The sequence below is a fragment of the Neofelis nebulosa genome, chromosome 12, assembly GCF_028018385.1.
Source record: "Neofelis nebulosa isolate mNeoNeb1 chromosome 12, mNeoNeb1.pri, whole genome shotgun sequence".
In the NCBI taxonomy this organism is placed as follows: domain Eukaryota; kingdom Metazoa; phylum Chordata; class Mammalia; order Carnivora; family Felidae; genus Neofelis; species Neofelis nebulosa.
This window is the reverse complement of record NC_080793.1, coordinates 42723546-42746692: the sequence shown is the minus strand read 5'-3', so window position 1 is coordinate 42746692 and position 23147 is coordinate 42723546. Positions and strand designations below refer to the sequence as shown.

Genomic DNA, 23147 nt, shown 5'->3' with positions numbered 1-23147 from the left:
GACTAATTGTTGTTTACTGTGGAATGTATATAAGGACAACTGGCTTTGGTCAGAAACTCGAGAAAGTTACTAGTGAAAGAAAATTAATAAAATGCTTTGAAAACATTTATTTATGGGGTATATGGGTGGCTCAGTCGGTTAAGCGTCCAGGTCTTGATTTCGGCTTAGGTCATGATCTCACCATTTGTGAGCTCCAGCCCTGCATCAGGATCCATGCTGACAGTGCAGAGTCTGCTTGGAATTCTCTCTCTCCCCCTCTCTCTCTGCCCCTCCCTTTCTCATACGCTCTATGAGCATATGCCCTCTATCTCTTTCTCAAAATAAAAATAAAATTTTAAAAAATTTTAAAAAAGAATTATTTATAACTAAATTCTTTCTATCTGAAAAAAGTATACAAGGCAACACACTGACATTTTCATGGAGATGAACAGTTTCCTGATAGAATGTCTGCCAATGACAGCTTGCTTTATTACTACAGAATCCTCTCTCCGGTTTCATCTTAATAACAATAATTCTGGAACACAAACAAGTGGACCAAAATTAATAGCCAGGTAGACTTTTGGCAAAAAATAATACCTAATAATACAAAACATAATCCCAAATTATTGGAGCTATAACCACAGAAGAATCTGAAACTTTTAAGGGATATTGGTTACTAGGCTTTTTTTTTTTTCTTTTTTCTCAGCATTCCTTGGGGAGTTTTATTCACATTTAACACTAAAAATTACAATGCACTGAACCTTCCATCCCTTTCTCAGCTGCTGATGCATCATCTAACTTTGAAATAATTAAACTTCCAGCCCAAAGGTGACTGAGATGAACCCTTGCTTTCAGAGTTAAAACTTTAAAAACACGCCAATCATCAGTTTAAGTATCAAGCAATTTCTCTAAGTGCAGTAGGCAGTCAGCCAAAAGTATATCATGCAAGAAATGAAGGCAGTCAGGAAGGGTCAGACCCTGGGGCGCCTGGGTGCCTCAGCTGGTTGAGCGTCCAACTTCGCTCAGGTCATGATCTCACTGTTCCTGAGTTCAAGCACTGCCCCAGGTTCTGTGCTGACAGTTCAGAGCCTGGAGGCTGTTTCAGATTCTATGTCTCCCTCTCTCTCTCTGTCCCTCCCTTGCTAATGCATTCTCTCTCCCTCTCTCTCTCTCTCCCTCTTTCCCTCTCTCTCTCTCAAAAATAAGTAAACATTTAAAAAAAAAAAAAAAAAAAGGAAGGGTCAGACCCTAGCTCAACTCTAGAAAAAGCTTAGTGGCTTTCTCTATAGCCACGTGAGCTGCCACATAAGAAGTCCCAAGAAAAGTTCTGCCAGATGGGACAGCTGAATGCCCAGATGCCATCTCTGATACAACACATTTTAGAGCTTTGCATTTGGATGCTTCATCTGGCAGCAGTAATCTATGAGCACAGCACAGGGCTAGAAATTCTGGACATTGGAGAGAAATGAGGGTTAGAGCTAAGTGGGTTGAAAAATGGCAAACTGAAGAAAAAAGAACAGAGAACAAAAAACCTAAAATTATGATTTTTAAATCTGTGATTTTGATTATGCCATTTAAAAGCAAATGAAGGCTATCAGATTTAGGTTCCCAGCGATGAAAGAACAACTGATAATAAATTGTCCCTATAGCCATTAATAAACCTAAACAGTTATGAAATAACAATTTTCAGACATTGGTAAGTAGCCTTAAATAGTTCATGGGATCTTTTGAGCTGAAGTTTGGAGTCTGAGTGGCTGGAATTTGTGAGACAGACTCCAAAGTGAAAAGAGCTGTCCAGAGAAGGTGCTTAAGAAATCTATTCAGTGTTCCCCAGGGTCCTTGTTTTTTTTTCTTCTTTAGACTTATCAAGGTATAATTGATGAATAGGAATTGTATATACTTAAGTCATATAACTTGATGTTTTGATACATGTTTACATTGTGAAATGATTACCACAATCAGGCTGATTAACATATCTATCAGGTCACATAAATGCCAATTTTTTTTTTATGGTGCTGATAAGAGTTAAGATCTACTCTCTTAGCAAATTTCAAGCATAGATACAGTATTGTTAACTATAGTCACCATGCTGTACATTAGATCTCCAGAACTCATTCATCTTATAACTGAAAGTTTGTACCTTGTGATAAATATCTCCCCATTTCCCCCTCCACCCAGCCCCTTCAACCACAATTCTCCTCAGCTTCTGTGTTTGACTATTGTAGATTCCACATACAAGTGAGATCATGTGGTATTTGTCTTAAGTATGTGGCTTATTTCATTTAGCACAAAGTCCTCCAGGTTCATCTATTTTGTCTCAAATGACAGGATTCCTTCTTTTTTATGGCTGGATAATATTCCAGTGTGTGTGTTTCTGTGTGTGTGTGTGTGTGTGTGTGTGTGTGTGTGTGTGTGACTTTCGTGTGACTTTGTACATTCACTCACTGACATTTATATTTTTTTCTATATTGTGGCTCTTGTGAATACTGCTGCAAAAAAATACTGAAATACAGATATCTCGTTGAGATCCAGGTTTCCTTTCCTTGGATATATACCCAAAAGTGAAACTGTTGGATCATATGATAGTTTTACTTTTAATTTTGGGGGGAATCTGCATCCTATTTTACATAATAGTGGTATTAATTTTCATTCTCACCAACAGTGTCTAAGTGTTCTCTTTTCTCCATAACTTTTTTAAAGATTTTTTTAAAAATTTAAGTAATCTCTATCTAGATCCAACATAGGGCTCGAACTCACAACCCTGAGATCAAGAGTCAATATTCTACTGACTGAGCCAGATAGATGCCCCCCTTTTCTTCATATCTTTGCCAATTCTTGTAATCTTGTCTTTTTCATAGTAGACATCCTATCAGGTGGAACTGAGATCTCACTGTGGTTTTGATTTGCATTTCCCTGATGATGAGTGATGCTGCACATCTTTTCATGTAGTTGTCAGCAATTTGTAGGTCTTCTTTGAAGAAATATCTATTCACATTTTCTGTGTTCTTTACACATATTTTAATTGGGTTATTTGTTTTGGAGATTTCTTTCTTCTCTTTTTTTGTTTTTCTTTTCTTTTTTTTTGTCTTTTGTTTTTGTTTTGGTATTGAGTTGTAGGAGTTCCTTGTGTATTTTAGATATCAACCTCTTATCAGATATATGGTTTGCAAATAATTTCTCGCATTGTATGGGCTATCTTTTCACTTGATTATTTCCACTGCTTTAGAGAAGCTTGCAATCCCACTTGTCTATTTTTATTTTTTCTGCCTGTGCTTTTGGTGTCATATCCAAAAAATCATTGCCAAGACCGATGTCAAGAAGCTTTTTCCCATGTTCTTTTCTACTGCAGTTTATAGTTCCAGGTCTTATATTTAAGTCTTCAATCCATTTTGAGTTGATGTTTTTTTTATATGATGTGAGATAAAGTCCAATTTCATTCTTCTGCTTATGGGTATTCAATTTTGTTAACACTATTTATTGAGGAGACAATCCTTTCCCCATTGTATGTTCCAGGCACCCTAGTCAGAGACCAGTTGACCACAAATGCTGGATTTATTTCTGTGTTCTCTATTCTGTTCCATTGGTCATATGCTTGTGTTTTGTTGTTGTTGTTGTTGTTGTTGTTGTTTGTTTTTGTTTTTTAATGTTTATTTTTGAGAGAGAGACACACACACAAAGCAGGAGTTAGGAAGGGGCAAAGAAATACAAGGAGACACAGAATCCGAAGCAGGCTCTGTCAGCACAGAGCCCAATGCATGGCTCAAACCCACAGACCATGAGATCATGACATGAGCTGAAGTTCAATGCTCAGCCGACTGACCCACTCAGGCACCCCAGTCATATTCTTGTTTTTTATGCCAGTATCATACTGTTTTGACTACTAAAGCTTTGTAATACATTTTGACATCAGGAAGAGTGATGTCTACAGCTCTGTTCTTTCTTGTGATTTCTTTTGCTATTCAGGGTCTTTTCTGATTCCATATGAATCTAAGGATTGCATTTTCTATTTCTGTAAAGAAATGTAATTTGTTCTATGTTCTGATGCAGATATATCTCCCATGGCAGCATCTACAATAAGTACATACTTTTGAGTAGGAGCACTGGCATGACTGGGAGAATAAACTGACAGAAAGGCAGAAGGTGATACCAACATGTCTCTCACTATAAATCATAGACAATATAGATGTTATATAGCTATATTTGTACAATATATACTGTTGTGAATGTGTATACCTGTATCTATAATCAACAGCATTCTATTGAACTTGTTAGATTAACCAGTTCATGGAGAAAATATATGTTTATAAATGATACATTAGTTTAGATATTGAAGAACCTTTATCCATGAAGGAAAACAAGCAAGAAAGCACTGACTACTTTTTGAGTCCTCACTTTGTGAGGTACAGATAAGTGCTTAGAAACAGGTTAAATTCTAAAAATCTGTTCCTAAACTCATGTGTTCACAAGCTCAAAGTAACCCTTTAAAAGCACCAATATGGGGAAGCCTGGGTGGCTCAGTCAGTTAAGAGTCTGACTCGGATCTCAGCTCAGATCATGATCTCATGGTTGGTAAGTTTGAACCCCGTGTCAGGCTTTCTGCACTAACAGCGTGGAACCTGCTTGGGATTCTCTGTCTCCCTCTCTCTCTGCTCCTTCCCTGTATGCACTCTCTTTCCCTCAAAATAAATAAATAAACTTTAAAAAAATAAAAGAGTGAATTTTAACTTTCTTTTTTCTATCATAAGTAAGCCTGAAACAAGACAATATTCCAAACAGTTCACAGGTTGGTGATCCAGATGAACAAGACCTAAGTGACTTCACACAACTTATAAAGCCATATGAGGGCGGTCAGCAAAGATGAAGTATGTTTCCTTCACCTCCGCCTTTCTACTTGTCAATAAAATGCGTTAACTTAAAGTCTGTAGGTGAGACGATTCTGTATAGAATATGATTAATTTATCATATTTAATCTAGTAAATTTATAACCTGGTAAGAGGGTAAGACTTATGAATCAAAAATTCACAGTAAATACAATATAATCTATAATCAAGGACTGGAAATTGCATTAAAGATACTCTAGGATTTGAGAAAAAATAGAGATCATTGTGATTTGAGTTAACCTGACAAACTTCTCCATGGAAGTAAGGATGCTGAAGGATGAATAAGTTTTTGAAGAAGAGAATAAAGAACAATAATCACATGCTTGGGAAGGAGCATAAATAAAAACAGGGTGAAAGGCATGATCATTACAGGTTAAGGAGAATATAGGGACAAAGGGACTGCCTAATTAGAGTTTCCAGCTCCTGCTGAGATCCAGTGGGATTTACAGTGGGGAGGTTAGACAGTCAGCTCACGAAACTGCATGGGGAAAGGAGTCTAGATTTAATAGACATAGTAAATAATAGTAGAAAACAAGTATTTAGGAAGGTTACTCTGATATTGGTAAGCAACCATTAACAGCAGTGGCAATATCCAGAAGTGAATCTCAAACTTTCCAAATGCACCAAACTCAGGATCTTTTTTAATATTACTAAGGCACATCATACACTCAAACAGGAAGTATGATATAAGATAAATGTGAATTTATTCATTTTCTATCATGGAGTGCTTTTAGGTGTTAAGAATATGTACCAGGGATATTTCTTACAGGACTAATTTTTATTAAAATCTGTGTCCATGCATGATATATATTAAGATATCCCATAAGAGATAACCAAATAGGGAAGATTAAGTAAGGAGTTTTAATAAATAAAAGCTTACAGATTTTATTTTTTTAAAAAGGCATTTAAAGAGGTATATATAAATGTCATACTGGTTTACATTATGATTTTCAAAATCAACCTGTAAACATATTGGATCAGTCAGTTAAGCATCAGATTCTTGATTTTGGCTCAGGTCATGATCTCATAGTTCTTGAATCTGAGCCCTGCGTTGGGCTCTGCAATGACAGTGAGGAGCCTGCTTAGGATTCATTCATTCATTCATTCATTCATTCATTCTCCCTCTCTCTCTCTCCCCTCCCTCACTGCCCCTCCCCTGCGAGTGCATCACCTGCGCACACACACACACACACACACACACTCTCTCTCTCTCTCTCACTCTCTCTCTCTCTATATATATATACATATATATATATATATATATATGTATATATATGTGTATATATATGTATGTATGTATATATACGTATATATATATGTATATATATATACATATATATAAAGACTACATAAAGGAAGTCTGACACTGACTTGAAGTCACATTGACTGAGTTCAAGTCATATCTCTACCATAACCTTAGTTGAATTAACCTTTCTACCCATGAATTTCATTTCTTTGAAATGTAAAGAGCTGAGGGCATTAAGTCAGATAAGACAAAGTTCAGTAACTATTAGCTGCCGCCATCATCATCATCATCATCATGAAGAATATTTCTTTTAATTTGGTCCTTACTACTGGTAAATTACTGGGAAGTATTAGGTTTTAAGAGTACATAAGATGAAATGGCAGATCATGTCTTCTAGATTCCTTTTATTCTGATGTCTTTGAATTAATATTTTGTAGAAATCAAATGTCCCAGAATTGTTCTATATTAAAAGGAAGCCATGTAAACCATTTTTATACTAATTACAGTATTTCAGAATATACCTGTAAGATATATATTATAGCCATGACCCTCGGTTGGAGCTAATCTTCTGTGATAGTTACTATTAAAAAGGTGGTTGAAATAAATTACTTTTCAGGGGGAAATGCTGTAAATGTTGTCTTTATATAGGTTAAAAGAATGGAGAATATTATTTTTAAAAAGAACCTTAAAATGCTTAAGGAAAGCTTTCCCCTCCTTGCAGGCATATATCTTAATGGATGAAGAAATTTTGATCAAAGCATTGTTTTCAGAAGTGAATACATTTAGTTTAATCACCAATGGATTTTCATTGCAACGATCAGCTGAATAACAAATACATAACAACAGGAAGACTGTCAGAATTTAATTGCTCATTGGGCAATGTGTTTAGATAGACTTAAAAATTAAAAAAAGGAAGGCAGAAAAGCAGTTAAGACTCCATACCAAAGCATCAAGAGACATGTTTTTGAAGTGCTGGAGGAAGAATAAGTCTTCTTCAATAAAGTTTTAGGATAAGAGGCTCAGAACTCTTGGATTCAAAGGAGAAAAAGGATAATGCAATTGTAGCATTAGGAAGTAGCAACAAAATAATAAATTTTCATTAACTTCCCAGTTGTAAGTATTTTTTTTTAATTTCTTTCATCTTTGGTCATCTCAAAAAAATCCCATGTAAAAGACAGTGCAGGAAAGATATTCTCATTTTAGATTGAAAAGCTATATATTTCCTTAGAAGCAAACCCAGCTGGTAGGGGTTTCTTACAAAGAAGTGTACCTTGTGCCATATAATCTACATATGAATTATCAGAAACTTTCTCATGGTTTTGAAGATATTAAGTGTGATAAAAGTACTTTGAACAACCTGCTAATATTTAAAGGTTTTATAAAACATGCTTAGAGTATAGGTTATTTTCTCTCTTGACATAATCTAATGATTTAATCTATCTGGCTTCTCTGAAGAGAGAGAAAAGAAGGAAGGGGAGGTCGGAATGGGGAGGGACCTCTATTTCTTTAGCCTAATACAAATACGAACTAAGTTGGAAGTTCCTGAATCCAGACATGAAAGTGAAAATCGAAACCTATCTAACAATCTGTCCAACAGTAAGCACAAATTGATAGCTTACACGGCACTTTTGCATACATGATCCCACTTAATCCTCCCCAAATTTTAGAGGATAAATATTATTTTCACTTCAAAGGAAAGGGCTCTGTCCAAGGCCATATATTTCATAAATGGGAGAGCAAGGGTGAAAACTTTAGAATTTCAACTCTATTTTCAGATTGCTTTCTATTTAATCATCCGAGAAACGCCATGAGCTTTTTCATTTTGCTTTGGTTTTTTTGAAGGGGTAATGGGAAGTTTCCTATCATAGATCATGTCTGGTCACCATCACACTATCAAAGTCCCAAACTGTGTGTGTGTGTGTGTGTGTGTGTGTGTGTGTGTGTGTGTGTGTGTGTGTGTTGGTACATTATTATGTCAGACATCATATAACCTTAAATTCATGATTTCTAGGAGCCAGGCACATGTGCCATTGACAACCTAAAAACCTAAAGGAGAGTGGCACAAAATCTGAAGAGAAATAAAAAAGAACTTAAGAGAGTTCTTTCTCCATTGAAAATTACGTGAGACTCCCAGGTTGCTCAGTCAGTTAAGCATCTGCCTCTTGATTTCGGCTTAGGTCATGATCTCAGGGTTTGTACATCTGTATGTGCATCAGCCTCTACGCTGAGAGCACAGAGCCTGCTTGGGATTCTCTCTCTGCCCCTCTGTCTGTCCCTCTCTCACTCATGCTCTCTCTCTCTCCCTCTCTCAAAATAAACTTTAAAAAGAAGAGAAAATGATGTGATGATATTCTATGCCCAAATATGCTCACATCTGGTACTCACATGTATCAAGTGCCAACCCATGGTTGCACCAGAGATTGGAGGTTTGTAAACAAAAGTGTTATAATTTATGGAATACTTCTTACATGGCAGGCATTTTGCTCTACACTGTGCATACATTGTATCTTTTAACCCTATCAACAATCAGCCCCGATAGGAATGATTACCTCTGTATTAAATGTAAGAAAAATTTAAGTTAGTAGATTTGCCCTATGTCACACAACTAGTTAATGTGGTGCCAGAAAAGAAACTGAAGTCAGTCTGGCTCTAAAACCAGTGTTCTTAGCCCCTCTCTCAAGTTATCTTCAATATCAGTCAGCTACCAAAACTTAAATTTAAGAGCACATGTGAATGCCCTCCCGTTCCAAACAAAATGGTTTTCCCCATATAAATGAAATTCCCTTAAAAGCTAGATTAAAAAACATTCATCCTTAGAATTTTTCTTCTATAAAAATCAAAATATTAAAGATTTCCTTCTGTATGTATTTTTCTCAGCTGTGTGTATTCTTGATTAATTATGTTTGAAGTGGCAGTCCCTTCTGTTAGAAATATTGAGGAAAAGGAGAAAAAAAGATTTAATTGAGTTAAAGGCACTGAGTGTAGAGAAAACCTAAGCTAAAATAATGGTAACTCAGACCAGAGATTTCCCTTCCAGGATGCACAGCAGGAGAACTGAGCCATGTTTTAGAAGGGCTGACAGCAGGTGCTTTGGTGTGAAGTTATTGTGGCATAGCTAAATCTTAATAATCCTGGGTACTGAGAAGGGAATTTGAGATATGCATACTCAGCTATGCCAACTAGGTTATATAAAGGTTACTCAAAGTGTTCTGCATAGCAAGCATCCAAGTTACTCAGTGTATCTGGGATCATAGTGGCACCCTAGAGAAAACAGTTAATATCCCTGAGTCATAAAACCAGAAAGACACTGAGTGTTTGAATAGAGGAAAAATTACAGTGTTAAAATACCTCTTAGTATGCAGCAAAGCAAAATGAATTTATAAGAATCTAGTTGGAACTGAAGCAAGGGTGGTGGTATGGGGAAGAGGGGCAGACAGGAGCCAGAATTCCTTGGTAGCAAAGGATGTAGAAGCTGAATTTAACTGTGTAATACAAGTTATTTCTAACTTAAGACATAAAATGGTTATGGTCTTAATATGTAATTGTTGCCGCTTTGAAATTGTAAATGAAAAAAATGATGTATAATGGTTTTCTTTAGTCAGATCCCTCCCCACTGTTATCCCTCATATACTCTTAAGTTAACCAATGGCAAAAAATCACATAGCGATTATTAGAACTAACTCCAGTCAATTTGGGAAGTGCAACTTAATTGTCCAACAGTGTACTAAGACAGGGTTCACTGAGCTTTGTGAAGCTCTAAAGAGCCAAGACAATACCATGAAAAAGGAATAATTACTTTTTAGCCATAGAGGTATCATATTACATAATTTTAAATCCTGAGAAAGACGGGATCAGGGAAGAAGTATTGTAAACTATAGTGAGAACACATATAAAGTATTTGGGTAAGACTAAAAGCGATCAGTTGAAATTTGACAAGGAAGCCAAGAACACTCAATGGAGAAAAGACAGTCTCTTCAATAAATGGTGATGGGAAAACTGGATATTGACCTGCAGAAGGATGAAACTGGAATTCACAAAAATTAACTTGAAAATTGATTAAAGTCTTAAATGTAAGACTTTAAACTGTAAACTTTGACACACACACACACACACACACACACACACACACACACACACACACAAGAAATCTCCTTGATATTGGTCTTGGCAATGATTTTTTTAATATGATGCCCAAAGCATAGGCAACAAAAGCAAGAATAAACAATTGGGACTACATCAGACTAAACAGCTTCTGCACAACAAAAGAAACAATCAACAAAATGAAAATGCAACCTACAGAATGGGAAACAATATGTGCAAACCATCTATCTGATAAGAGGTTAGTATCTAGAATATAAGAAATTCATTCATGTCAATAGCAAGCAAATAATCCTGTTGAAAATTGGCAGAGGAATGGAGCAGATAGTTTTTTCAAAGAACACATACAAATGGCCAACATGTATGTGAAAAGGTGTTCAATATCACTAATCATCAGGAAAACACAAATCAAAACCAAAATGAGATATTACCTCAAACCTCTTAGGATGTCTATTATTAAAAAGACACAATAGGTGCTAGTGAGGATGTGGAGAAAAGGGAACACTTGTACGCTACTGGTGGGAGTGCAAATTGGTACAGCCACTATGGGAAATAGTATGGAGGTTCCTCAAAAACATTACAAGTAAAACTACCATATGATCTGAAGGAAATGAAATCACCATCTTAAAGAGCTATCTGTTCTCTGAAGCATTATTCACAATAGTCAAGGCATGAAAACAACCTAAGTTGCCATCAATGAATGAACGAATGGGTAAGGAAAATGTGATACACACATGCACTTTCTCTCTCTGTCTCCGTCTCTGTCTCTCTCTCCTATTATTTAGCCATAAAGATGGAAATCCAGCCATTGGTGCCAACATGGATGGACCTTGAGGGGATTATGCTAAGTGAAAAAAGACAGAGGAAGACAAGTATCATATGATCTAACTTAAATATAGAACCTGGAAAAAACTCAATTCAAAGAAACAGAGAGTAGAATGGTGGTGGCTAGAGAAAAGGTGTTCAAAATGTACAAACTGCCAGTAATAATATGAATAAGTTTGAAGATCTAATGTACAACATGGTGATTACAGTTATCAACATTGTATTATATACTCAAAAGTTACCAAGAGAGCAGATTTTTTTTTTTCAAAAAATTTTTTTCAACGTTTTTTATTTATTTTTGGGACAGAGAGAGACAGAGCATGAACGGGGGAGGGGCAGAGAGAGAGGGAGACACAGAATCGGAAGCAGGCTCCAGGCTCCGAGCCATCAGCCCAGAGCCTGATGCGGGGCTCGAACTCACGGACCGTGAGATCGTGACCTGGCTGAAGTCGGACGCTTAACCGACTGCGCCACCCAGGCGCCCCGAGAGCAGATTTTCAAAGTTCTCACTACACACACACACACACACACACACACACACACACACACACACGCACAAGCGTGCCCATGCACAAAGGTAACTATGTGAGATAATGTATGTTTTAACCTGACTGTGGTAATCATTTCACATTATATACATCTATCAAATCATCACACTGTACATGCTAAATTTATACAATGTTATATGTCACTTATATCCCAATAAAGTTATAAAGCTAAAAGATTAAAAACTAAAAGTAAAATAGTAGTGATAGACTACAAGAGAAGAATATGAACAGTTCTATTCCTGATACTGAATAGACCAGAAGGAAACCAAGGAAGACATAAACTACTGGATATATTCTTAGAACTATTCTACTAAACTGAAAATTCTGGAATTTTTTTAATTGCCTAATTGAAATTTTAACCTGTATTAAAAAAGAATGAATGAGGAAGACTGCTGGTCTTACAGTCTGGATCACAATGCAAGATGCAATTTGTGACATAAATGTTATGAGACTCTTAAAAACAAGTAAACATGCATACAATTTTAAATTTTTGAAATCGAAAAAGAAAGTTAAGTACCTACGTGTCAGAAAACCTTATATATATAATTTAAAAAAAACGAATAGGGGATATGAGTGATTCCACAATCAAGGAATTCAAGAAAGAAAGTATAAATGCAAAAGTAAATCAGGGTGCATTGAAGTGAAAACACATAAGGGCTAATGAGCAATATTTTCAAAGAAAAACAAAGGGACACTTAATCAAGGAAAATAAGAGTGACACAAATATTTAGTGATGTTTTTATAAGCCCCAAGAAATCTATAAGCCCAGAATGAAGTGAGCTTTCTGAAAATTGCTATGGAGAGCTAACATGGGGCTTTAAAAGCTATTTCTAGCATAAGAATATTGTTTAGGGCAACATGGCATAACATTAACATAGGTGGAAGGAAAGTTTGAATTTAAAAATATTCCATTTGCTCTTTGTATTTCTCCATAAAACTGAAAAAGTTTAAGATAGCAAACAAAGCTTTTATGCATTCTATTCTTCCTGACCAAACTGATAGAAAAATAATAACAAAGTAATTAACCACTGCAAATGAATTCTGCTCTCCATGAGCCTAGTTAGACTCACAAGGAAAACAAAAACAAATAAACTAATTACTTTAGTAACATTCAATGATAATACACAAGATACTTATAAACTGATAATTTTGAGATTGATACCCACTGGATTCTTAAAGTGAATAATTAACAATGTATTCAATAGGTAAAGCCAAAAAAACTAAAAGCCAATATAGAACCACTAAAATAAAGTAACACAAACCTTATCACTTTATGCTTTTTAGAGCAGGCTTATGATGTTTATGTAATTATGTGTTGATTAAACCAAAGCATTTGACATATTTTTCCTATGTTCATTAATGATGAAAGCAGACTGAATTTTATCACATTTTAATGAAATTTTAGTAACTGTACACAAATTGCAGCAAACTGTATGTAAAAACAAAACAAAACAAAACAAAAACAAAAAACAAAAAAACAACCCTCATTATACTAGTTAATGTTTCCATTCCATCCTAATGGATAGTCCTTATCTGATCAGTAGAAATTTATGAAAGATAACTCAGTTACTGGATTTCAAAATCAGGATTCAGATGCCCCGTGGCAACTTATAATGAGCAGAAATCAACACAACGTTAATAGTACATAGATGGATGTACAAGTTCTTTACTTGGTTTCAAGAATGGAAGTTCAATTATAGTATGAGCAAAATCTGGACATTATAGCTTACATATAAAACCAAGATATCAATTTTTTTTCTTTTCACCATAAATTAAATGTAAACCAACAAGATAATACAACTTTTTGTTAAGTGATAGCACCATTATAAAACATTTCTAGAACAAAAAGAATGCCATTGTTCGCTGTTCTTGATTATTGGCACACTACAATATTATATGTATATAGAATATACATATTATATGTATATGTCACACTACAATATTATATGTATATAGAATATGTATATAGAATATTACATTCAGTGGTGAGGAGATATTATAGAAAAGAAAAGATTTGCTTATGCTTAGAAATGAAAGGCCAGAATGTAAGGGGCATATATACCATATTACATGCAGAAGCTGTTCCATTAAGTGAAGAAATAAGAGTTTAAGTGGGCAGATAGTTCATATCTATCTATAAAGGTTTTCTTCTCTTGCTCCAGGAAATAAAAAATGGGCAAACAGTTAGATTATAAGGTGTATTTTATCTTACAATAAAGAGTAATATTCTAATAAAAACTATCTCATGATGGAGTAAACTTTCTCTAACACTGTATTTCCTTTCACTAGGACATAATTTATCAAAAAAAAGATATCAATTAGAAAACAAAGTATTCTAGTCCATTTGATTTTATAAAACATTCTATTACAGAGAATTTCAGAATATTTATTGTAAATATACTATTCTCCCCTTCAAGAGCAGAAGATTGTATGCAGTTCCCCACAGAATGAAACTCTTTTTACAAGGCACCTTTCTCAGAACTATTAACTTGTAAATATAGTTTGGGAAAAACAGCAAGGATTTTTATGGAAGAAATATTTTAAGAGGGAGATTGCAATAGATTCTGAAGTTATTTCCAATTGTAATATTTTTTATTATTCTTTATTTCATGGGTCAAATAATTTATTTTTATACTATTATTTTATTTTTATTTTATACACATTATTTTTATTTAAATTCCAGTTAGTTAATATACAATGTAATATTAGTTCCAGGTATACAATATAGTGATTCAATACTTCCATACAACACCTGGTGCTCATCACAAGTGCCTACCTTAATCCCCATCACCTACTTTTTACCCATCTCCCAACCACCTCCCTTCTGGTAACCTTCAGTTTGTTCTCTATAGGTAAGAGTCTGCTTCTTGGTTTGCCTCTCTCTTTTTTTTTCCCTTTGCTCATTTGTTTTGTTTCTTAAATTCCACATATGAGTGAAATCATATGGTATTTCTCTGATGCTAGGTATTTTGCCTAGCATCATGCTCTAGTTCCATCCATGTTGTGGCAAATGGCAAGATTTCATTCTTTTTTATGACTGAGTAATATGCCATTGTGTAAATTTATACTGCTTCTTTTTTATCCATTCATCAGTTGATGGACAGTTGAGCTGTTTCCATAATTTGGCTAGTGTAGATAATATTGCTATAAACTATGGGGTGTATGTATCCCTTTGAATTAATATTTTTTTTATTCTTTGGGTAAAAATCTAGTAGTGTAATTTCTGGATCATAGGGTAATTCTATTTTAACTTTCTGAGGAACTTCCATACTGTTTTCCAGAGCGGCTGCACCAGTTTGCATTCCCATCAACAGGGCAATACGGTTCCTCTTTCTCCGCATCTTCACCAACACTTGTTTTTTCTTGTGTTGCTGATTTTATCCATTCTGACAGGTGTGAGGTGGTATCTCATCATGACTTTGATTTTCATTTCCCTGATGATGAGTGATGTTGAGCATCTTTTCATGTCTATTGGCCATCTGGATGTCTACTTGGAAAATGTCTTTTCATGTCTTCTGTTCATTTTTTTAAATGGATTATTTGGGGTTTTTTTGTGTTTTATAAGTTTTTTGTGTTTTAAGTTTTATAAGTTCTCTATATATTCTATTTTTAATAGGTAGTCAATACCACAAATCATTAGGCATCAAGATACTCAAATTTGTGTAATGGGATTTGTATCATCAGAGTTTGAGAACTCTAAAATAGCCAGGATAGTTAGTGCTAAATACATGAGACAAAACATAAAACGCAAAAATCGGTCATAGCTTACATTCACTGATTATTCACTCCGTACCCAGTACTTTAGTATTTATATACATTATATATTACACATACTCTCTATGTAGATGTTATTTCACTTAGTGTTCAAAGTAGCTCCTATTAGCCTCCTAATAGGATTCGAGATGAAGAAACTGAAGCTTAAACAAATTAGATAACTTTCTCAAGATCATAGCCAACAAGCAGTGAGGATGGATTGAAAACACATTTTTAACCACTGCACACTGCTTACTAGATCTTGAGGCTCTGTTTCCTCATTGAGGAAGAAAATCAATGGAATCAAGTGAAACGCCAGTTTAGAAAAAAAACATGATGCCTCAAAAACTTCAATTTGGAGACAAACCATGTGACAGCCTCAGCCCTTCTTCCTCCACCCACTCTCACAGGTGGCAGTGGTAATGAGAATGGTTCACAAAGAAAGGGACGGTGGAGCTAATCAGTGGGGTCAAACTCCTCAGGAAGATGGCTGATGGCTGTGATCAGGTCTGATGCCTAAGAGAAAGAGCAAAGCAGAAAGTGCTAGAGAACCACTGGGAATCAGGTAGCCTTGAAGGAAATGTGGTTCTTAGAGAAAACTCATGTGAAATCTTTAAAGGAGAATAGGATCTTGTCAAGAATGTGAAAATTGGCAATTTCCTAAATTTTCATTCCTGTAACAGTTTGCATCAAAATCAAATAAGACCATTTTTTTATACGAATGTTTATTATTTATACTTAGAGGAGCAAAGACATAGAAAATATACACAGTATATAAACACTTACAATTATATAGTACAAAAACACAATAGTCACATCACACTTAACATTTCCCTTAAAAACAAAAATGACTTTTCGGGATATCTATGCTTAGAGAGAGTTGTATATACAATTATTGCTGATTATTAACTGCTCTTTGTAATATTTTTGACAAATTTATAAAAAAGTAGGATAAATGGAAATTGTAAAATAATTGTAAACAAAACATTTTAGTTGCTGACAAAAATAAACAGGCTGGGGATGCCTGGGTCACTCAGTCAGTGAAGGGTCTAACTCTTCATTTTGGCTCAAGTCATGATTTCATGATTTGTGAGACTGAGCCTTGTGTTGGGCTCTGTGCTGCTAGCACAGAGCTTCCTTGGGATTCTCTCTCTCCCCATCTCTCTGCCTCTCCCACACTCATACGCTTGTGCATAAATAAATAAATAGGCTTACTTATGTAAGCTAAGTACTGAGGTAGAAGTTTCATGCTATGAAAAATTAGTCCTATTTACAGTTTTACTTAATAGTTCTTTTCAAATGATATGTATTTGAGAGATGGATAATAGCACTTATCATAACACTGGAAATATTGTAAGTGCACATGTCCTGAGTAGCAGAATAATTGCCTTCTATTTACTATGTGCAAGTATATATCCAAAATATCAGTTGATTTATGCTCACTAATGATTCTTATTTGTGTATGATTAAGGAGGGCTGAAGTTATGATTTTGATGAAAATTATTGCTTGCCTAAAATGGTAAGCCAAAAGTTAATTCATAATTTCCTGTTACAAAGGATTATTTATTATTCTTGTATTATCAATGGCTTCTAAAATCCTATACTCTTAAAGTGATTAAAATCATGGACCTTGGAACCATATTGCTTCACCTTAAAACTCTGTACCTCCATGCAATAGCTGAGTTGATGTCACTCTGTAAGTTGAGTAAACTTGGGCAACTTAGTTCAGTTTCCTTATGGGTAAAATGAAGATTGTAATACAAACAACACATTAAGTTAGATGAAAACCACACGAGTTCATAATTGTAAAATGCCAAGAGCACAAGTCTTGACCCGTCACCATGAATTTGTCTTCTGAATTCTTGATCCGCATAATAGAATGGAAACATACATTAATCCACTGATTATTTACATACATATAAACAGAGACTGACAGCAAATGGACATACAGAATCTTTTGGGGATGATGGAAATGTTCACAAACTATATTATGGTTATGGCTGCACAATCAGTACATTTACTAAAAGCACTGGATTATATACTTAAGACAGGTCAGTTCTGTGGTATATAAATTATACCCCAATGAAACTATTTAAAATGTGTGTGTGTAGGAGTGCCTGGGTGGCTCAGTCAGTTATGCGTCCAACTTTGGCTCAGGTCATGATCTTGCAGTTCAGTTCATGGGTTCGAGCCCCGCCTGAGTAGGGCTCTGGGCTGACAGCTCAGAGCCTGGAGCCTACTTCAGATTCTGTGTTTCCCTCTCTCTCTGCCCCTCCCATACTTGCAATCTGTCTTTCTCTCTCAAAATAAATAAACATTAAAAATATTTTAATGTGTATATGTATGTGTGTGTGTGTGCGTATATATATATATATATATATATATATATATATATGTATGTATATAAAATTAAGAAAAGGGTATGTGTGCATATATATATATATATGCACATATGTTTATAAATATGGTGGAAATAAACACAAGGAAAGTTTTATTTGCTAAGAAAAATTCAATATTAGAAATAAATCAATATTAAATTCAAAATTAAATACATCAGAGTAGTTATCTGCCTTACACTTGTTGAGTACCTATTATGTGCTAAGTATTTGGGGATATAAAGATAACAGGGCACCTTTCATTGCTCTTTGTTTAAGGCAAGAGAAGGCAAACTAAGGTCACAGGACAAATTCAACCAGCCATTTTTGTCTTATGAACTAAAAATCATTTCACAATTTTAAATGGCCAAAAAAATAAAGAATATTTTGTAACATACACAAGTTGCATGAAATTCACATTTAAGTGTCAATAAATAGTGTTTTATTGGAACACAACCACACTCATCATTTATGTATTGTCTATGGTTGCTTTCAAGTTATAATGGCACAGTTCGGGAGTTGCAACAGAGATTGTATGTCCAACATACTCTAAAATATTTACTATCTCGTCCTTAAAAGAAAATAGCTGCCAGTCCTTGTTCTAAAATGGAGAACAGAGACAGAAATAATTTGTGGTTAATCTCATTGGCTTTAATTTTTACTATTGAGAGCCTTTCTAAAACCCATTAGTCTGAGTTTTCTCCTAGTACAACCAAAAACAACCCTTTGACAAGTTGAACACTACAGTGCCCTGGCCACTTTTGACTATTTGAGATTTCCATATTTTAAATTTGAATAGCCTATTCTCAGTACCAGAAAGGCCTGTAACTATGAAAACAACTATTCAGAAAACACCCAAAGACTATAATGGCTACATTTTATATTTTGGATTGTCACAATAATTTTCCTTTAAAAATAAATCCTTAATTTTTTTGTTTAAAAAAAAACTTAGAAGATAGCCATTCAAGTTACTATTAATCAACTATTCCATGAAAGATAAAGAACATTTTAGAGTGCAAGTAGCCTTATATTCTAACAAAGATGCATTCACAAATCTGGGGAACAACTTGACAGTCTTAAAAAATATCTTATTTGATAGATATATACATTTTAATCAACATGTAAGTTCTTTTCAATCAACAATGGGGCAACAGATTAAATATTATCATAAACATCTAGTGAAATTCTCATCTACTGATACAAGGTTGAAGCTCACACTTAATATGTGCACCTTTTAATAAAATTATATTTTAGGGGTGCCTGGGTGGCTCAGTCAGTTGTTCATTTGACTCTTGGTTTCAGCTCAGGTTATGACTTCACAGTTTGTGGGTTCGATACCCTCATCGGGCTCTGCACTCATGGTGCAGAGCCAGCTTGGGATTCTCTCTCCCTTTATCTGCCCCTCCCCTGCTTGAGCTCTATTTCTCTCTTTCAAAATAAATAAGTAAACATTAAAAAATTATATTTTATATAAAATACAACAAATTCAAACTAACTCATAAAAAGTATCTTAGTGACATTAATTTCCATAATTAATTATCCTTCTTCTGGCTCCTTTTTCTCAACTAATTTATTCATTTAGTATCAAAATTTCATTCTGTTATAATATACAATGCATCTATCAGCAATATTCCAGCAAACTTCTTGAAAAGCCTGAAGAGCAGAGAAGGCATTTCCATAGATTTACAAGCATGAGGCAAAGATGTATCAGATTTCATCATTTTGTATATTTGTTTTTCATTAAACATATATAATTAAACATGTTCTTGATTTTTTATTACTTTCAAACTACATTGTGATACTCATAAAAATTCATAATCTGAAATGTTTCTTAAAATTAGCCCAAGATACCTGAAATTGTATCTTCATTTTCAGAAAATGTATTCCCAATTTTAAACAATATTCATAATTGTAATTTAGGTGGCTTAATTCTGAAAAGGCAATTGCAGAATTTAGGCTATTCACTCATTACATTCAATTTTAACAGTATCAATAATAAACAAAATAAAGTCAAAGGCACATACAAAAATTCTGAACCACTTAATCAAAAAGTTAATTCATAATTGCCTGTTAGAAAAGATTATTTATTATTCTTCTAAGTATTATCAATGGCTTCTAAAATCCTATACTCTTAAAGTGATTAATGGGAGCTCCGGGGGAGAAGCTGAGGTCATCATTCAATTTGAAATATTTGAAGTGGATACAAAACTGTTTCACCAATGGAGACAATTAAGTGTGTTGTTGTGGGCAATGGTGCCGTTGGTGAAACATGTCTCCTGATAGCCTACACAACAAATAAATTTCCATCGGAGTATGTACCATTTGTCTTTGGCAACTATGCAGTCACAGTTATGATTGGTGGAGAGCCATATACTCTTGGACTTTTTGATACTGCAGGGCAAGAAGATTATGACAGATTACGACCGCTGAGTTATCCACAAACCGATGTATTTCTAGTCTGTTTTTCAGTGGTCTCTCCATTCTCATTTGGAAATGTGAAGGAGAAGTGGGTGCCTGAGGTAACTCACCACTGTCCACAGACTCCTTTCTTGCTTGTTGGGACCTGAATTGATCTTCGAGATGACCCCTCTATGATTGAGAAACTTGCCAAGAACAAAGAGAAGCCTGTCACTCCAAAGACTGCTGAAAAGCTGCCCCGTGGCCTGAAGGTGGTCAAGTATGTGGAGTGTTCTGCACTCACACAGAAAGGCCTAACGGATGTTTTTGACGAAGCAATATTGGCTGCCCTGGAGCCTCCAGTGCCGAAGAAGACCCGAGGTGTGTGCTGCTATGAACATCTCCAGAGCCCTTTCTGCACAGCTGGTGTCAGCATCATACTAAAAGCAATGTAAATCAAACTAAAGATTGAAAATTAAAATTCGTTTTTGCAATAATGACAAATGCCCTGCACCTACCCACATGCACTAGTGTGAGACAAGGCCCATAGGTATGGTCCCCTTCCTCCCCTCAGTACTGGTTAATTTCAGTAATTGTGTATTGTCAGAAAAATGATTAGTATTAGTTTTTGTTTTGTTGTTACAATTTGTTTTTTGTTTTATTTTGGGTTTTTTTTGTCGAAAAGCAAGGCATGCTTGTGATGACTCTGTAACAGACTAACTTGGGTTGTTGGGGCTGCTTCCAGGGCTCCATCCACTCTGGAGAATAATCTGGGACACTTAAGGGTTTGATTTTGTTTTTGTTTTTTGGTTTTGTTTTTATTTATCTTTCTTTTTTGGGGGAGAAACTGTGTGTGGGGTTTGTTTTTATTTAGTCATGTTTTTTAAAGTCAGTAACCATTGGACAGCCCTTAAGGGAGGAGGATGGACTGATTCCACATTCCAGTTCCTAGAACTAGTTTAGAACATTTGTTCTTAGGAAGGAGTTAGTAAATGCCTCATTTAATAACATACTCCTTTTTGAAAGCTGCCTTTTCCCTCCACCCTTGAGTAGGTCCAGTACTTGATGAAATCATGAAAGCGGGTGGAACCTGTCTTGCACTTTTCTAGGATGCACTCCATATGTGACTGTGACTTTCAAGGAAATTTGTTTGCCATTTGCTTATTTTTTTTTGAAGTTAATTTCTAACTTCTTTTACTGATAAATGAAGAAAAGTATTGCACCTTTTGAAATACACCAAATGGATTGAGTAGATAATTAAACATTTTTCCCCATCAAAAAAAAAAAGCGATTCTCAGGATCCACATAAGAGTGAAACCATATGGTATCTGTCTTTCTCTGTATGGCTTATTTCACTTAGCATCACACTCTCCAGTTCCATCCACGTTGCTACAAAAGGCCATATTTCATTCTTTCTCATTGCCACGTAGTATTCCATTGTGTATATAAACCACAATTTCTTTATCCATTCATCAAAAAAAAAAAAGATGTTAGAGTGGGAGAGAGCCAAAGCATAAGAGACTGTTAAAAACTGAGAACAAACTGAGGGTTGATGGGGGGTGGGAGGGAGGGCAGGGTGGGTGATGGGTATTGAGTAGGGCACCTTTTGGGATGAGCACTGGGTGTTGTATGGAAACCAATTTGACAGTAAATTTCATATATTAAAAAATAAAAAAAAATAAAAAAAAAAAAAAATAAAAAAAATAAAAAAAATAAAAAAAAAAAAAAGCGATTAATGGGAAAAACCATGAACCAAACTGTAACTGTCTTCCTATACAGAATAATAAAGGATATCTCAGATTTACCTGCCATAATACTCAATTTTATAAATATTCTTTGATCATTCTTTCATGAAGAAAGGCATGATTTGTCAAAATACATCTAAGATACCTATGGATATACTGGTGTAGGAAGGATACATTTTGGAATAACATAACTTAGAAATTTCTTAAAATCTCTGCTCAAATTCTATTTTATTTTTCTTTGGAATTCTTCCTCTTCAAAGGCTTAAATCCAGAAAAAGATCCATCCCGTTAATAGCTTCATTCCTATTGTTTTATTTCCAATGCAATTAAATATCAGCCACATTGACATCATCTCTTAAGAAGAATTAGCAAAGGAGTAAATTGAAACTCCTGGTGTTTTAAGTGGGAGAAGGAGCACTACAGTTGTAGTCACAGGAGGGACAAAGGCCATAAAAGGCAATGAGTTAGAGGAGGGTGCCCAGAAGCAAGAAACGGAGCCAAAATGGCACTCTAGTGTTGGCCAATGAGACAGCTTCTACTGTTAAAGTCTCTCATTCAGGCAGTGGTGATAGTACCTGTCCTCCATGCCACATGAACTTGAAACAATATTCCTCAAAAGAACTGTATGCTAGGTATATATTGACTAAGTACATTTTAGTTACAAAATAACATAGTATTATTGCCCCCCATTATACAAATGATAAAAATGAGGCCCAGAAATACTCAGAAACTTGCCCTGTGGTCACACAATGTAAGGAGCCGCACTAGGATTCTAATCCCAGCAACCTAAATTTAGCATGGCAGGTAAGGATATGGACTCTGCATTGGGTTTGAATCTTGACTTAGCCACTTGTTTGTGACCTTGGCCAAGTTTCTTAACCTTTCTGTGACTGTTTCTTTAAGAGTAAAATGAGAATAATAATAGGTAACATTCATAAGTGTTCTGAGTAACACTTGACACTTAGTAAGTGCAATATAAATGCTGGATTATTATTTTAAGAGAGAGTAAAGGAAGCAAATATGAGACTCTGTATGCAGCTTATGTTCTTAATGACTACTGCCACTCTCACCCTACTTTGGATGTTGATCCACCTGCCAATGTCTGATGTTACCACATATTCAAAGTATTTATTGCCATGTGCTACTTTGAAATATGAAAGTATTGCAAACAGGCCAACAAATTGTTTCGAATAGTTTTACCTAATTGTTTTTTTTAAGTAGTTATCAAATGTGCACATATATATGCTGGTACTATTTGGGTTAAATAATTATGATAAATGGGAAAAAAAAGAGGTGAAATT

General features: G+C 34.9%; 1 protein-coding gene and 1 pseudogene across 6 annotated transcripts in view; one reads left to right on the top strand and one right to left on the bottom strand.

Annotated features, from left to right (window-relative positions):
• The window catches only part of LINGO2 (leucine rich repeat and Ig domain containing 2), a 1171177-nt gene that overhangs the window by 1029987 nt on the left and 118043 nt on the right, over window positions 1–23147 (bottom strand). The window lies entirely within an intron of this gene.
• Window positions 19868–20556, top strand: LOC131490754 (cell division control protein 42 homolog; annotated as a pseudogene).